General features: G+C 41.5%; 1 protein-coding gene across 2 annotated transcripts in view; it reads left to right on the top strand.

Moving 5' to 3' along the window:
* The first annotated feature begins 8,162 nt into the window (after window positions 1–8,162).
* The window catches only part of LOC110535257 (protein 4.1), a 118,054-nt gene continuing 114,034 nt past the window's right edge, over window positions 8,163–12,182 (top strand). Inside the window, exon 1 of one of the 2 annotated variants that reach the window (XM_036934835.1) lies at window positions 8,163–8,331. The gene's annotated coding sequence lies outside the window, so the exon portion shown is untranslated. Of the gene's footprint in view, window positions 8,332–9,872; window positions 11,431–12,182 lie in introns of those variants that run through there. The other variant, XM_036934830.1, reaches the window with a different exon arrangement.

Here is a 12,182-nt window from a genome sequence, read left to right as displayed (position 1 = left end):
GAAAATAAGTGTCTCTTTGTTTTTTCATTTAATGGCCTACTACATAAAATACTAGAAACATTCTGTCCTAACATAAAATACTAGCAACATTCTGTCCTAACATAAAATACTAGCAACATTCTGTCCTAACACATAAAATACTAGCAACATTCTGTCCTAACATAAAATACTAGCAACATTCTGTCCTAACACATAAAATACTAGCAACATTCTGTCCTAACACATAAAATACTAGCAACATTCTGTCCTAACATAAAATACTAGCAACATTCTGTCCTAACACATAAAATACTAGCAACATTCTGTCCTAACATAAAATACTAGCAACATTCTGTCCTAACACATAAAATACTAGCAACATTCTGTCCTAACATAAAATACTAGCAACATTCTGTCCAAACACATAAAATACTAGCAACACAGTCCTAACACATAAAATACTAGCAACACTGTCCTAACACAAAATACTAGCAACACTGTGTCCTAACACATTTGCGAGCAACACTCTGTCCTAACACATAAAATACTAGCAACACTCTGTCCTAACACATAAAATACTAGCAACACTCTGTCCTAACACATAAAATACTAGCAACACTGTCCTAACACATAAAATACTAGCAACACAGTCCTAACACAAAATACTAGCGACACTCTGTCCAAACACATAAAATACTAGCAACACTCTGTCCTAACACATAAAATACTAGCAACATTCTGTCCTAACACATAAAATACTAGCAACACTGTCCTAACACATAAAATACTAGCAACACAGTCCTAACACATAAAATACTAGCAACACTGTCCTAACACAAAATACTAGCAACACTGTGTCCTAACACATTTGCGAGCAACACTCTGTCCTAACACATAAAATACGGGCCGCACCCTGTTGTAATGCAGAAAATACTAGACACACCCTGTCTGTAACGCTCGTCATTGGAATGAGGTGAGGACCAAATCGCAGCGTGGTAAGTGTTCATCATTATATTTATTAAACACAGAACACAAAACAAACTAACAAAGGAGAAACTAAACAGTTCTATAAGGTGACAGACACAACAGAAAACAATCAGCGTGCGCTTTGGTTGTGAATGGTATGAACTTTGAACTTTTATTCACTACAGAAGTGATACCTCCTAGCCGTTGAGTTAGCAACAGCCTCTGCAAATGAGGGTTAGGAAGGAACAGACAGAGTATCCCGTCTACCACACAACGACGCTACTACAACATTAAATTTACCAGCAGAGACATTCTTCAAAGGACAAAGGACTTGGTTGGGCAACACGGCCTTCCATCTACCACCAACCTACCGAAGCGCAGCTCAGAGTAAATATGTATTGCATTTTCCTTTTCCAAATGGGCGGTAATTTAGAATGCATAAGATACTGTATTTACGATAGCACAGCTTCGCATTTTGTTCCTCAGTCTTCCCACTCTTTCACTCAAACCCAGCCCCTTTTCTTTTGTGTAACCAGCTGTCATATCTGTTCCACAAGGGACGTTTTCCTTTATGACATAATTTGTAATCAAGGTATGATTAATTCTGTGTATGTGTAATTTGGTGTGATTAGTTAGGTATTTAGTAAATAAATAATGAAACCCAATTTTGTATTGCTGATTCAACTTGTTAGCCAGGGTTCGTGCAGATAACCAAGAATTTACAACTTTCAGATGAGACTGAATTAAGATGACGATTAATATTGACTGCTATTGATGTAAAATATTACTAGGTCTTTAAGAGTTTATTCTGAAGATAACAGCTCTATAAATATTATTTTGTGGTGCCCAACTCTCTAGTTAATTACATTTACAGGATTAGCTCAATCAGGTAATATTAATTACGGAGAAATTATTTTATAGAATAGCATGTCATATCACTTAATCCGGCATAGCCAAAGACACAACAACCCTGTCATAACGCATAAAATACAAGCAGCACCCTGTCTTAAACCATAAAATACAACAGTCTGTCCTAACGCACCCTGTCCTAAACCATAAAATACAACACTCTGTCCTAACGCACCCTGTCCTAAACCATAAAATACAACATTCTTTCCTAACGCACCCTGTCCTAAACCATAAAATACAACATTCTTTCCTAACGCACCCTGTCCTAAACCATAAAATACAACATTCTTTCCTAACGCACCCTGTCCTAAACCATAAAATACAACATTCTTTCCTAACGCACCCTGTCCTAAACCATAAAATACAACATTCTTTCCTAACGCACCCTGTCCTAAACCATAAAATACAACACTCTGTCCTAACACACCCTGTCCTAAACCATAAAATACAACATTCTTTCCTAACGCACCCTGTCCTAAACCATAAAATACAACATTATTTCCTAACGCACCCTGTCCTAAACCATAAAATACAACATTCTTTCCTAACGTACCCTGTCCTAAACCATAAAATACAACATTCTTTCCTAACGCACCCTGTCCTAAACCATAAAATACAACATTCTTTCCTAACGCACCCTGTCCTAAACCATAAAATACAAGCAGCACCCTGTCCTAAACCATAAAATACAACACTCTGTCCTAACGCACCCTGTCCTAAAACATAAAATACAACATTATTTCCTAAAGCACCCTGTCCTAAACCATAAAACACAAGCAGCACCCTGTCCTAATGCACAAAATACAAAATGCTAACGCATATCATAATCATTATTCTGATTAATTTGATTAAAAGACGTTACAGATGAACTACATTTGGATAAACCTGGATTAAAAGGCAAACGTTACGTATCTAACATTGCCTTTCGGGACATCATTAATTTCGGTTAAATGAAATGCTTGCAGAATTTCTCCTAACAAGTCCAATCAACTGCACCATTGAAGAAATCATACACATAAAGAGCCTGTTCTAGTGGCCTCGCCTGTTTCAGCTGTTGTGATCGTGTCACAAATGTGCACTGCAGCCATGCGCTCTTGGGGGAAGTTTCAACTTCTCCTCACCCAATCCTAACCTTAATCATTAGTGGGGGTAACTTCAAACTACACTCAGCACAGACAGGGACCGTATTTGTTTGTGTGTTGACCACAGGGGGGCAGGATCACCACATTTTCTTCCACACTGAGTTATTTTACCAGCCTACATGTCCATGAACCATTTCCTGTTTATCTGACGTCTGAAGCTCTGTCACGTTAACCAGCTAATCCTAGCTTCTTTTATAATGTGTGAGTCTAAATGAGTCCCGAACGGGAATGTAGCACAAGGGATTAGATTTTCCCCTTTCGATACAAATTGACTCAACAAACAGATGCCCAGTGGATACTAATCTAGCCCTTACAAAGCTCTCTGATATTTCACGTGGATGTGACATCGTTTTTAAAGTATCCAAATTTCGCGGTAAATCCGCGGACATGGCAAACCTGTCTGTAATAAGTAATGTCCTTTCTGTAAGGAGTCTCTCTGTGGCTGGGTCCTCTCTAAGGTTAATATACAGTGCCTTGCGAAAGTATTCGGCCCCCTTGAACTTTGCGACCTTTTGCCACATTTCAGGCTTCAAACATAAAGATATAAAACTTTGTGTTTTTGTGAAGAATCAACAACAAGTGGGACACAATCATGAAGTGGAACGACATTTATTGGATATTTCAAACTTTTTTAACAAATCAAAAACTGAAAAATTGGGCGTGCAAAATTATATTAACACTTTCAGCCACATCTGTGTTTGGATTTTCTCCTAGTTTCACAAAAGAGCTATTGCTTTGTCTGACTCACTTTGACCAAAATAGTAAGAGAAGCCACACTAATAACAAATGTTTTATTCATGGTGATTTTCCCCACTGCACGATGCTATCACTATCCACTGAGCAGCAGGTCTCCTCCAGCGATGCACCACATTGGCTGTTTCTCAGAGAATAGCTTTGCATTGTAATGGGTATAACACCACACTTTGACCAGGACAAAGAACCTGGCAGCGCTGCGTACGTGCTGCCTCACTCTCTGTGCAACCTGATTGGAGAAACTGAACTGGGAATAAAAGCCAGTGATGAGACATAAAGGGGTTTATATTTGAATGAATAATGCAGGGAGACGGGGAAGACTATTGAAGCTATACTTTGCTTCAGCAATAAGACCTGAAGGAGGTATGGTATATTGGTCACATACCACAAACCCCAGAGGTGCCTTATTGCTATTATAAACGGATTACCAATGTAATTAGAGCAGTAAAAAATGTTTTGTCATACCCATGCTATATGGTCTGATATACCACGGCTGTCAGCCAATCAGCATTCAGGGCTCGAACCACACAGTTTATAATGCTAAGTACAGTGGGGAGAACAAGTATTTGATACACTGCAGATTTTGCAGGTTTTCCTACTTATAAAGCATGTAGAGGTCTGTAATTTTTATCATAGGCACACTTCAACTGTGAGAGACGGAATCTAAAACAATAATCCAGAAAATCACATTTTATGATTTTTAAGTAAATAATTTGTATTTTATTGCATGACATAAGTATTTGATACATCAGAAAAGCAGAATTTAATATTTGGTACAGAAACCTTTGTTTGCAATTACAGAGATCATACGTTTCCTGTAGTTCTTGACCAGGTTTGCACACACTGCAGCAGGGATTTTGGCCCACTCCTCCATACAGACCTTCTCCAGATCCTTCAGGTTTCGGGGCTGTCGCTGGGCAATACGGACTTTCAGCTCCCTCCAAAGATTTTCTATTGGGTTCAGGTCTGGAGACTGGCTAGGCCACTCCAGGACTTTGAGATGCTTCTTACAGAGCCACTCCTTAGTTGCCTTGGCTGTGTGTTTTGGGTCGTTGTCATGCTGGAAGACCCAGCCACGACCCATCTTCAATGCTCTTACTGAGGGAAGGAGGTACGGTGCAGTCGTCCTGTCCCCTTTGCAGAAAATCATCCCCAAAGGATGATGTTTCCACCTCCATGCTTCACGGTTGGGATGGTATTCTTGGGGTTGTACTAATCGTTCTTCTCCCTCCAAACACGGCGAGTGGAGTTTAGACCAAAAAGCTCTATTTTTGTCTCATCAGACCACATGACCTTCTCCCATTCCTCCTCTGGATCATCCAGATGGTCATTGGCAAACTTCAGACGGACCTGGACATGCGCTGGCTTGAGCTGGGGGACCTTGCGTGCGCTGCAGGATTTTAATCCATGACGGTGTAGTGTGTTACTAATGGTTTTCTTTGAGACTGTGGTCCCAGCTCTCTTCAGGTCATTGACCAGGTCCTGCCGTGTAGTTCTGGGCTGATCCCTCACCTTCCTCATGATCATTGATGCCTAACGAGGTGAGATCTGCTTGGAGCCCCCAGGTGATAGACCGTCATCTTGAACTTCTTCCATTTTCTAATAATTGCGCCAACAGTTGTTGCCTTCTCACCAAGCTGCTTGCCTATTGTCCTGTAGCCCATCCCAGCCTTGTGCAGGTATACAATTTTATCCCTGATGTTCTTACACAGCTCTCTGGTCCTGGCCATGTTGGAGAGGTTGGAGTCTGTTTGATTGAGTGTGTGGACAGGTGTCTTTTATACAGGTAACGAGTTCAAACAGGTGCAGTTAATACAGGTTGAGTGGAGAACAGGAGGGATTCTTCAAGAAAAACTAACAGGTCTGTGAGAGCCGGAAATCTTACTGGTTGGTAGGTGATCAAATACTTATGTCATGCAATAAAATTCTAATCAATTACTTAAAAATCATACAATGTGATTTTCTGGATGTTTGTTTTAGATTCCGTCTCTCAAAGTTGAAGTGAGGCGGCAGGGTAGCCTAGTGGTTAGAGCGTTGGACTCGTAACTGGAGGGTTGCAAGTTCAAACCCCTGAGCTGAAAAGGTACAAATCTGTCGTTCTGCCCCTGAACAGGCCGTCATTGAAAATAAGAATTTGTTCTTAACTGACTTGCCTGGTTACATAAAGGTACAAAAATAAATAATAAAAAAAGTGTACCTGTGGTAAAATTGTGACCTGTGAAACCTGAAGTGTATCAAATACTTTTTCTCCCCACTGTGTAGCACTTGTAGCACAGATTTGTATCTTTATTTTTCCTTTGACTGGTATTTTCTTGTTTTCTTTTCTTTCTCCCTTATTTTACCAGGTAAGTTGACTAAGAACACTTTCTCATTTACACCAGCAACCTGGGGAATAGTTACAGGGCAGAGGAATGAACCAATTGGAAGCTGGGGACGATTAGGTGGCAATGAGGGTATTTAGGGCCAGATTGTGAATTTAGCCAGGACCCCGGGGTTAACACCACTACTCTTACAATAAGTGCCATGGGATCTTTAGTGACCACAGAGAGTCAGGACACCTGTTTAAAGTCCCATCTGAAAGATAGCAACTTACACAGGGCAATGTCCCCAATCACTGCCTTGGGATAAAAATAATAATTGTCAGAGGAAATAGTGCCTCCTACTGGCCTTCCAACACCACTTTCAGCAGCATCTGGTCTCCCATCCAGGACCAAACATGCTTAGCTTCAGAGGCAAGCCAGCAGTGGGACGCAGGATGCTATGCTGCTTAATGATCTATTAAACTGGTGTCAATGTTATTGAAGAGCTGTCTTTTGTTCTATGTACATAATTCATAAATATAAATCAGAATTGTCTGTGTGAAAAGTGGTTTGCAGTTGCACTTCCAATCGTAGCCACATGAAGCCAGTATTACACTTCACACCATAGTGTGAGTCTGTAAGACACAATGGCAGTGAAGCACAATGTGCTCCAATGAGTATGTGACTGCAAAATGACCGCACATGATTTATACCGGCTGAATCTATCTTCTGTTACAACACTGATTTCATTTGTCACACTACAGCCATTTATATACCAGAACTCCTTGTGGTACGTCCTAATAAAAGAGTATACTGGACTGACATTTCAGGTCAGGCTATTATGGCTACTGTAGTGATCCGTCATATAAATAATTACTTTCCAGAGATCACATCACTGTTTCATTGGATTAATAAAGTTGCATCACATTGCATCTAGGCCCCACATGACGGGAGAAGTTTTGTACTTCGAGAGATTAAATCTCTCTCTTGTCTTTTGCAGACCACGTCTGTGCTGTGGGAGGGGGCCGAGAGGCATCAATTTATTCCAGGTGACAGATTTACTTTCAATAATTCATACGAAAGTTGGAACACACCCTTCAAAGGGATGCGGGTAAAGATGAGTGTGGTCTGAGGTGTACTAAGAAGATGTAGCCCTACTGACAGTATGTGTCCTGGTGACAGCCTTTGTAATTCTCATCACATTCTAATTGTCTAAAGGGAATTATTAAATGGGTGGTTCGAGCCCTGAATGTTGATTGGCTGACAGCCGTGGTAACATTGGTAACCAGTTTATAATAGCAATAAGGCACCTCGGGAGTTTGTGGTATATGGCCAATATATTATCATACCCAGAGCAAGTTGGTCTGTTAATAGCCTAAACATATTTTTTATCAACTCCCAGCATTTTGCCTCTGAATTTCCCTCTAAATCAGTGGCTGAAAATCAAGCCGTAAACTCATCAGAAATCAGTACTTCTGTGTGCCTTCTCCAATGATGATTGACATTCAGAGATAGGGTCTAATCTGATTATGTCCCATTGGAAGACTATACAATCAGAGATAGAGACTGAAATAGACATTTGCCATGCAATAAACCAGCTGGCCTACTATCTTGGGTTAGTTATTCATTGGTGCATGCAAACCCATTATAATAGCCATTACAGAGACTATCCTTCCAGCCATTGCATTAGGCAGAAAGAAGCAGCGGTGACATTTTTCTGACTACAGTAGGCTAGCTCAGAGGGACAGTAGCAGCAGTAGGCTAGCTCAGAGGGACAGTATCAGCATTAGGCTAGCTCAGAGGGACAGTAGCAGCATTAGGCTAGCTCAGAGGGACAGTAGCAGCATTAGGCTTGCTCAGAGGGACACTAAGCAGCATTTATCTCACTCAATAAAAGCCACTGGATTGGAGAGCCAACAGCCAGCCCACATATGTGATTAATATTTTAACTGACAGTAACATTGACCTATGAGGATTGACCTATCCCGTTATGGAAAGAGGCTTTGCCCAGAATGGGTGTGACTTCTCTTGCTGGGAATGGCTTGTGTGGAAGATGACCAATTGCGCAATAGAGGGGCGTGTCTGTGAGGAGCGATGGTTCGGTTGTAGCGTCGACTGTTAGTGGACAGCGAGAGGACTGTTGTGCAGGTGTGAGAGGCGCTCTACGCTGTCCTGGACTGGATTTACGTCGTCCCGCCAACCAGACGTTTCAGAAATAACGCTATTTATCTTAGAGGATCGTATCAGAGGGCTGGAAAGGACAGTACATCTATAGGAATCAGGTAAACATATCTTTACAAATGAAGTGTCCCTATGCTTGTTTCATTCGGGACGGACTTCAGTGCATGAATGAGAGTAACATCTGTTCGGTTTTGTTTTGGTCACTGCACAGTAGTGTTTTTACTGTGAAGATCAACTGTTGTTTTAAAAGTGTACTTTGTTGCAGTTTTATTTTAGAAGTAGTCAAACCATTTTCGAGGTAACTGTATTGCCTATTGCGGATTTCGTTATTTGCTAAAATGACTTGTTGATAAAACAATATCCCACATCCGTACGCGAGGAAAATGCCATGTTTTCTCTTGACTGATAATTGTATTGATATGCTACTGTATTTGACCGTATCCTGTCTCCATGACGTCAACAGCTGGTTATACAAAGTATTCTGTGCGTAACGTCGCAGATAATTTGCTTTAATGCCTTGAGAATAGACTGGCTACTGGGTCGTTCCACTTCAAAAAGCACAACAGGATTTCGACACCCACCATCACAGGCTGTTGTGAAATTCTTTCTGTTATTAGAGAAAGATACGATAGCATTCCTGCAACATTATTTTGCTGAGAAATTAAGCTAATTGTTTGCACCCAATTTGGCCATTTTAATGTATATGATTCATATAATACTCCATAAATCTAGTACCCAACATCCGATTTGTACTAAACTTTTCCAACAATGAGTTAGACTTGAGGAATCCAAAGGTATTGTAAAAAGCCATTAGCGGACCGATATAGACCTCTGCAGCGCAGCTAAACTGACCAAGACACACCAACAACACAAAAAAACTCCACATAATTCTGCCCAAAAACAACGACAATGTCTCTCAACCAGTGGCATATGGGCTTTTTTTTAAGTGAGTGCTGATGCCTCCCTGTGATAAGCAGTGCTCAATTTGTCAAAAATATTTAGTGTCCATTCCCAGCGCGCCTCTCCAGGGTGCTGTTGGAGACCTATTGCTGCAGCCCTCCACCAACGTTCTGTCCCCAAAATAATCTAACATAAATAATGTAGCAGAGAGTATATGGTAGAAAGAGCGTGTGGCTTTTTCGGTAGCCTACAGGCTGGAGATAACATGTATGACAATTACATCATGCACGTTGCTACGATCAATTAGCCTAACCTACATTTTTTTATCCATTATTTTACCAGGTAAGTTGACTGAGAACACATTCTCGTTTACAGCAACAACCTGGGGAATAGTTACAGGGATGAATGAGCCAATTGTAAACTGGGGATTATTAGGTGACCTTGATGGTTTGAGGGCCGGATTGGGAATTTAGCCAGGACACTGGGGTTAACACCACTACTCTTACGATAAGTGCCATGGGATCTTTAATGACCTCAGAGAGTCAGGACACCCATTTAACATCCCATCCAAAGGACAGCACCCTACACAGGGGAGTGTCCCCAATCACTGCCCTGGGGCATTGGGATATTTTTTTAGACCAGAGGAAAGATTGCCTCCTACTGGCCCTCCAACACCACTTCCAGCAGCATCTGGTCTCCCATCCAGGAACTGACCAGGACCAACCCTGCTTAGCTTCAGAAGCAAGCCAGCAGTGGTATGCAGGGTGGTATGCTGCTGGTATGCTGCATCGCTCCCAATCAAATAAAAAAAATGTGCTGACATGTTAACAAACAACATATCCTATAAACAGGACCGGTCAAACTAAATAGGACCATACGGAATGGATGATCAGGCTACTCACAGCTGCTGTCCAGGAGTTTCACCCCATCGGCTAAATTGTCATGATCAGTGGTTACAAGTTTGTATCTGTCAAAATGAGCGAAGAAGAAAAAACTTCTGCATTTCCTGTTGCAAATCGGCTCAGGATAACTCCTGATAAAGTCGGGTAGCTGATATTCAGAGCTTAAATAGCCAAATTAATTAAGTCACAGGAATTAGGACTAATTAATTAAGCCAATGCAACAGCCTGTTTTACAAACGGTGGTCCTACCACATGGATGGGCATTCATAACATTCCAATGCAGGCCGACATGGTAGGCTACACCCCAGACAGATGGTCTTTTGGCCGTCTTTTTTGGTCCAGTCCAGTCTAGCAGTCTTCTTTTGGTCCTGTCCAGACTAGCAGTCTTCTTTTGGTCCAGTCCAGACTAGCAGTCTTCTTTTGGTCCTGTCCAGACTAGCAGTCTTCTTTTGGTCCTGTCCAGACTAGCAGTCTTTTTTTGGTCCTGTCCAGACTAGCAGTCTTTTTTTGGTCCTGTCCAGACCGACTTTGATTTCCATTTCCACAGACGTTGGTTTTTGGTCTGGACCAGCCTTGATTTGGCCCAAACATAGACATCTATGTTTAGAAAGGGGAAAGGGGATACCTCGTCAGTTGTACAAGTGAATGCCTTGAACTGAAATGTGTCTTCCGCAGTTAACCCATCCCCTCTGAATCAGAGAGGTTCGGGGGGCTGCCTTAATCCACATCCACATCTTGCGTCACCCAGGGAACAGTGGGTTAACTTCCTTGTTCAGGGGCAGTATGACAGATTTTTACCTTGTTAGCTCGGGGATTCGATCCAGAGCATTTCTGGTCCAATGCTCTAACCACTAGGCTACCCATCCAGGCATTGTGCTAATGCCAGTTAGCGTTGGCTTACGAAACTACCTCTAACTTCCTTCGTAATGGGCACAGAGACATAAAATGTGTATCCACAAGTTCATCTGACTCTGGGGAAGTAGATAAAGGGCCTCATTGCTAAAATACTGAAGTATCCCTTTAATATCAGCCACAGCACAATGGTCTTTGGCAGTAGACTGTAGAGAAAATATTAGATTAGAATATTAGTCTCTGCGCAGGCAAGAATGTTGACATGCCGTGATTGTTGTGCAAACTATCAAAAACATTGGTGTTCTGGTTGCAGCTTGGAATAAGCACTGCTGTACAAATATTGGCGTAGACTAAATTATAACTGTTTGACAAAAAATTATACTGGTATATTTGATCTCTGGGTTATGTTGTTGGCATGTTATGACATGTTACACTTTGAGTGTTGGACTACTGAGTTGTTATGCCATTTTCTCCCCCACACTGCTCCGGATCAACCTGAATGGAATTGTGGATGGAATCTGGATGTGCTGTATATGACCTGTCATGGTGAGTACAAATACATACTTCCTACATTTACTCACAAAATGAACTACCTGGTTGAGGAGTCAGCCCTTGGCACCTGTCAACAAATTGTGAGATATACTGTAGGGTACAACTGCACAACGATCTCTCTCTCTCTCTCTCTCTCTCTCTCTCTCTCTCTCTCTCTCTCTCTCGGCAATATTACCCTGTAACTTGTTCCCTCCCATGTCTCTCTCTCTCTCTCCAATATTTCCCTCTCTCTCTGTCTCTCTCTGTTCCCTACCATCTCTCTCTCTCTCTCTCTTACTCTCTCTCTCTCCAGTTTCCCTGTAACTTATTCCCTACCATCTCTCTCTCTCTCTCTCTCTCTCTCTCTCTCTCTCTCTCTCTCTCTGTCTCTCTCTCTCTCTCTTTCTCTCTCTCTTTCTCCCAGAACAGTGTTTTCCTGTAATCCTTATTTATCTGCAGGTATAATTCAGACTTATTCTTCTTTCCCAGCAGTAAGTCATAAAGCGCTCCATAACTTGAATGACTGAACAGACATTTTTAATATAGCAAAACCTATGGGATGATTCTGAATGCTCAAGTGCTGTCAAAGTGCCGGTTCAGCATGATGTAAATATTACACTGGTATACCCTGGCTAGGCCTATTCCAGTGTTCCTGCTCCCTGCCTTGTAGATTGGGAGAAAACAACCACTGTTGTGCCTGTATTCTTTGTAATTCAACTCTGGTGCAAGGCCTTCTGTACTCAAATGATTACTTTTGGTAAAGTAAT

The sequence above is a fragment of the Oncorhynchus mykiss genome, chromosome 11, assembly GCF_013265735.2.
Source record: "Oncorhynchus mykiss isolate Arlee chromosome 11, USDA_OmykA_1.1, whole genome shotgun sequence".
Lineage (NCBI taxonomy): Eukaryota > Metazoa > Chordata > Actinopteri > Salmoniformes > Salmonidae > Oncorhynchus > Oncorhynchus mykiss.
This window is presented reverse-complemented; position numbering and strand designations above follow the sequence as displayed.